Consider the following 6,264-nt stretch of genomic DNA (forward strand, 5'->3'; position numbering starts at 1 on the left):
CAACATATTCGTTTGATTCCTTCCCCAAGAGTTTGAAGTATTGTTCTGAATGATTTTTATAAGTTTCCTTTCAATGATGTTCTGAGATGTGTATCTTGTACAAAAGGAAAAAGGTTAATGAGTATATGCAGTAATAGCTGCTTGAGTTCATTCATCATATCGTGTCTTCAGATGCCCATCCTCTCTTCAACTCCTGTCGCAGTGACTGTTAGCAACCAAGATAAAGAACTGAAAACTCTCTTTACTGTACGGCAGAAAACTAATCTTTATCCCTGCCTATTTAAAAATTATCCTTCTAAAGTTCATTCATCATATTGTGCCTTCAGATGCTCATCCTCCCTTCTCCAACAGTCAAACTCTCTTCTGGAGTAAATACTCTCTTTATTGTACCACAGAAAAATAATCTTTATCTCTACCTATTTAAAAATTATGTCAATTTATTTCTGATCAGAGTACAGTTAATTAAATTTACCTTAAGTTGAAGTTAAAATAAGTGACTAATTTAGAATAAAAGTAATTCATTGAGACTCATATTTAGTGAATCATATAAATTGACATGAAGGAAAAGGGACCAAGAATTTCTTTAGGCTGATTATATACTTGTAACCTTTTTCAATTATAATCAATTTGGTGTCTTTATCTTTTAAAAAGTTTAATTTAATTTTTTAAGTTTTTAAAGCGAATCAAAATTATCTTTTTAAAACTAATTATTTTTTATTATGGGAATGATTTTGAATTATTTTTTACTAATTTAAAATGTAATATTTGTTCTATTAAATTCTTGTAAATTAAAAATATAGAATCTAACGAATGTTTGAACAAAAAAAATATTATAAACAAGATGATAAAAATTGTGTGAAAGGTGAATTCAACAAGCAAACAAATTTTTTTCTTCTAAAAATCTAATATCAAATTTGTTTTCATACAATTTTTACTATATTAATGATTCTTTTTTGTTCGAACATTAATTAAATTTCATAATTTTCATATAAGAAAATTTAATGAAAATTTTTATATCTCAAAATAGTAAAGAAATGATTTAAAATCGTGTCCTAAAATAAAAATAAAAAATCATTGTTTTAGAAGGATTATTTTGATTATCTTTAAAAACATAAGGGACTAAGTTGAACATTTTTTACAACACTAAATAGGGTACATCTGATGTTAGTCGTTCAACAAACGAATCCTCGAGGTTTCGCACTTGCACATTTGAGAAGAAAACTTATTCGACCAGGAGCTCGTGGAAAATGCCCAAAGACAATTGTGATAATAGGTACATCTGATGTTAGTTGCTCAAGCAGACTCCTTAGGATTCCTTTTGAATCCAATGGTGACCTTTGCTATATAAATTCTTTTAGGATCAACCCATGTCATCAAGTTTCAGTGGGATCGACAGACCCTTGGCATCACTCTATAATCTTAAATCAGGAAAGTTTCACTTGGTCATACACCAAAGTGTAACCATCCATTGCCATCCTTCCATGGTGCATGCGATCGGTACCAAAGCCTTATATGTTCTTGCTATGCAAAATCGTCCAAGTTTTAAATGAAAGGACAGTGGAAAATCCTAGGATCAATATTTCAGTTGATTGATTAAATGTCAAATGGCTCCATTGTCGTCACTCCAAAATTGTCAAGTGACTAAATCAAACAAAACATACACTTTGAGGGAGTCCCCGAATAGATTTGCAAAAATATAGGATGAGGTCTCATGAGTTATCACGTATTTTAGAAAGAGACAGTCAATTTGCGTTTTCTACAGAAAAACAAAAAAAAGTAAAAAAAAATCTAATCAAAATCAAAATCACAAAAATAGGAAAGAATGTGATTAGCATTACACAATTTTCATGATTCAAAACCTTTTGCATTACTAGATACAAAGCCTACATTTACTGCATTTCAAGATGAAGGTTGCATGCATCTGCATCCCAAAAATCATGTTTATATTAGGCTATAAGTGCATAGATTTCTCTTTATATACCAATTTCCCCAAATCTAATGTTCTATCTTTTGAGTTTAGGATGAAAGGCCCTCTCAAAGAGTCAACCTCTTGCTTTCTCATAAGGTTGAGTCCTTTGGTACTAGTACTTATTGGCTTGTTTCATAGGACTCAACATCCTTTGCTTTATGATTTCATGGGACTCAAAGTCCCCGCCTTTATCTTTCATAGGACTCAAAGTCCTCGCCTTTTTCTTTCATAGGACTCAAAGTCCTCTGTCTTTATGATTTCATAGGACTCAAAGTCCTCTATCATTTACATTTCAAAGACTACAATGTCCTCTGTCATTTACATTTCAAAGACTACAATGTCTTTAGTCATTTACATTTCAAAGACTTCAATGTCTTCAGTCATTTACATTTCAAAAACTTTAATGTCTTCTGTCTTTTATACTTTATAAGACTTCAATGTCTTCTGTCTTTCATAAGACTCAATAGGACTCAATGTCCTTGTCTTTATCGTTCATAGGACTCAATGTCCTTGTCTTTGTGCTTCTTAAAACTCAACATCCTCTGTTTCTACGCTTTCAAAAAAAAACATCAAATGGCTTCTGCTCTTATGCTCTATAGGACTTCAATGTCCTCCCCTTTTTACGTTTTTTAAAGACTTCAAGGTCCTCTATTTGTTGTTATAAGACTTCAATGTCCTTTTGCTTTTTCTGTTTAATTTCTTTCATTTTCTCTGGCGTCCGTTTTAGATCGCAAGGTCGCTTGAACGAAACTAGTGTCCTTATCTTTTCTTCCCTTTTATTTCCAATAAAAGATAAGTAAAGATAGACAATTGTCATACCCTAATTTCATTTGGGGACTATCATTCGTTGATCTTTTGATCCTTGCTAGTCGACTTACGGTGTTGAATGCCAGTTACAATGCAAAGCAAGGAACCATTTGATGTTTCGATTAGGAAGACAAAAGATACCAAGAAAGGAGGGAAAACAGGTCTTTTCCTTGTTTTTACTAGGCCCCAGCTCGCCCAGGCTAGCATGTGGCTCATCTGGGCCACCAAATAACTTCAAGGCTAAGGGACTAGCTCGCCTGGGCGAGCTCACTGCCTTAGGCTTAAGTTTCAGATCGCCTGCGGCGAGCTACAACTGCCCCAAGGTGGCCTTTTGCCTATAAATAGGCATCCTAGGGGTGTTTTAAAGGGTTCCAAGGTTAAGAAGTGGAGGGAATTGAGAGAACTAAGATAGAAGAAGAAGAAAGAAGAGGAAACGAAGCCGATGCGCTATCGAATCGCGACTGCGATCATTCCCTACGTCGTTTTCTTGTTCTGTGTTCTTCATGCGACCATCGATTAGTTTTATTTTTGAGAATTGAATGTGATCTATGTACCTTTAGGGGTCCCCCTTTGTTATTATGTGCACATCCATCTTCTCCATCTATCATCGACAATCTCGTTTTTCTTTGTAAAGTTCAATCTTAACCGATCACTAGTGTTGTAAAATTGTCTTTAAAAGAGATTGAAAGTTAATAAACAAAACCAAGATAAAACCAACTCATAACTTCTTCTTTTTATCAAATATCACTTGAAATCGTTTCAAGGTCCAACGCCTTAACAATTTTCTCCGCTTTTCAAAATTTAGAACATCGTTTCAAGGTCCAACGCCTTAGACGACTCTTTGTTCACAATTAAAATAAATCTTTCAAAAACATAAAATCAATTTAACAAATAAACATTTAGACTTAAAGAACTACGTAGGTCTGAATTCCTCATCACACCTGAGGATACGTAGGAGCAAGGGCAACACCCTTGCCGACCCTAGAAAAATAAAAAATATATATAAAAAGGGAAAATAAATAATATTGAAGTCATGTTTTTACACACTCGATCAAAGGTTGTCGTCTCTTGTGACAGACACGTGGGGTGCAGATATCTTCCCTATGCGTAAATAAATCCTAAACCCTTCTTTTCAAAATTCACAGACCTCTTTTGGTTTTTCTAATGTTTTTCTCGAATAAACGTTGGTCAAAGAAAAAATAAGGATAGGTCAAAGAAAATTCTTTGGTCAAATAATGGTCAACTCATTAATGGTCTAGATGTAAATAATTGGATTTTGGTCTAGAAATAGAAATTAGAAGCTTGAAAGAAGAAATTAGTTGGTGATGGATTAAAGTGTCTAATCATATGGTGTAGAATAATTAAAATAAATTAGAATTGTAACACCCTGAAAAATTACAATCCAGACTGACAAAGAAAACTGTATGTTGTGTCACATGTGCATGTATGAATTTAATTTAAATATTTATATGTTTTTAATCGTAGAATTTTCGTGCTATGTGTGTGTGTATATGTGTGTGTGCGTGCGTGTGTGTGTGTGTGATTGGTTTAGTAAAGCATGGCAAAGAAATAGAAATTGTTTGAGCTAAATTTTCATTTGTGCAAGAATTGCACTGTGCATTGAGTCACAATGTAATTTATCTCTGCGTGAGTGGACTCTATGGAAGGTTCACTCTAAGTACACATATCCCAAGGGAGGTTTGCACACTAATCTAGAAGATTAGGATAAGATTTACCAGTTTTAGCAAAAAAATTTTTTACCATTGTTGCTTAAGTCTACTTTAGCCATTTATGGTTAACAATTCAAAAGGCAAAATACTCATATATGACAGCATTTGGCATGTCCACCATGGCTATCAAATGATCATTCATGTTTTCAATTTGATCTTATAAACCTTAAGCCTAACCAAGTTTCATTTGGACCAAGCCTTATTTCCTTACTTCTCCAAAAAAATCAAACTTTGAACCTTCATTCTCCATAGTTGTGCACGAGTTCTTCAAGGGAGTGAGAGGAATGCATTTTCTTTTTCTTCTTCTTCCAAGATTCATACAAGTGTTCTTGAGGCTTCTTCCCTCAAAGCTTTCGTAAAATGCTCTTAATCTTCTTTCTCTTCTTGTTTCCTTCACCATTTTCGTGCAAAACTCTCATTCTCGGTTCCAAATTTCTTTTTTCATCCTTTGAAGCTTGGGAACATTCAATCTGAGTTCTTGGTTCATATGAGCATTTTTGTGCAAGCTCCATTAAGGTAAGGGGGGGGGGGGGTCTTTCCACTTCTTGAACCTTGATGTTGTTATCTTTAGAAGCTAGACTTCATTGCATGCTGTGTTAATGTTCAAAATTTAGTAGCTACTACCTTGGCTGGAACTATGTGAAATGTTATTTTTCTTGAAGTTTTAAGGTTAAAAATGAGTTCTTTGGGCGTCAAAACTTAGATTTAGCCTTATATTTCACCTAAATCAGAGTTTTCTAGCAAAAGTTATGAACAAAACTAGTTTAAGGATATATTTTAGGATTAAATCTGTTACGAAATTAAAATGGTGGTTATGGTTGTATGGACTATTTTTCTTAAATATTTGACTTCAAAAATGATTTTGTTAGGTGTCAAAATATATGGTAGCATTTAAATTTTTTGAAAAATCGGTTTCCGAAACACTTAGAAGTTTGAAGACATGTTTAAGAGTGAAACTTTGTGAAACAGTGCAACAGCTTGATACTAAACCCATGAGGAGCAACTTGTATTAATTCTTTAATTTTTAATTTGATGTTGTATCTAATGTTTGTGGATTATATGTTCAATGTTGAAATTAATTGTAATTGTTCTCTTATGGTTACTGTTATGCCTCAAAATGTTATGGATACCTTTAATGTGATTGTTGAGATATAAGGTGAATGTCATGTTCAACGCTGACATTGATTGTATGCATGTTTGATGACTATTGTTATGCTTTAAGTGAATATATTGCTTGCTAGTGTGACTGCTAAGATATGAATGAACAATGAAATTTTATTATTGTTTATGAATGCATAAAACCGAGAAACTGTGAACTCTGACACTTGTACCTATGGCGTGTGATTTATATTTCTGCAATATATTGATATTCACCTGTACGCGCTTCGGTCCAAGTCTGAGGGTGTCTGACCCTTGACAAATTGCTTGTTATAAATTTTGGGATGTTGTAAATATAGTCATTATGCTACTAGATTTTGGGTAGATTTGTTTGAAAAGTGATTTCTATCACTTGAGGGGCCTATAATGGTTCCCTAAGAGTAGTACATAGGCTTGAGTCTCTTATCTTTTTGTGTGTGTATGAATGTTTGTTTTGTGTGATGTATGCAGAATGAGGGCTACGCATGCAATGCGACGAAAAGATTCAAGTAGATTGAAGGAAGAGTAAGTAATTGTTAGTTATATCCCATCTGTGAGATGACATGTTTTATTATTAGGTTTCATCTATGAGATGGTGTGGCTATGGTTAGATTTCATTTA

This window comes from Glycine soja, chromosome 18 (genome assembly GCF_004193775.1).
Source record: "Glycine soja cultivar W05 chromosome 18, ASM419377v2, whole genome shotgun sequence".
NCBI classification, from domain to species: Eukaryota; Viridiplantae; Streptophyta; class Magnoliopsida; order Fabales; family Fabaceae; genus Glycine; species Glycine soja.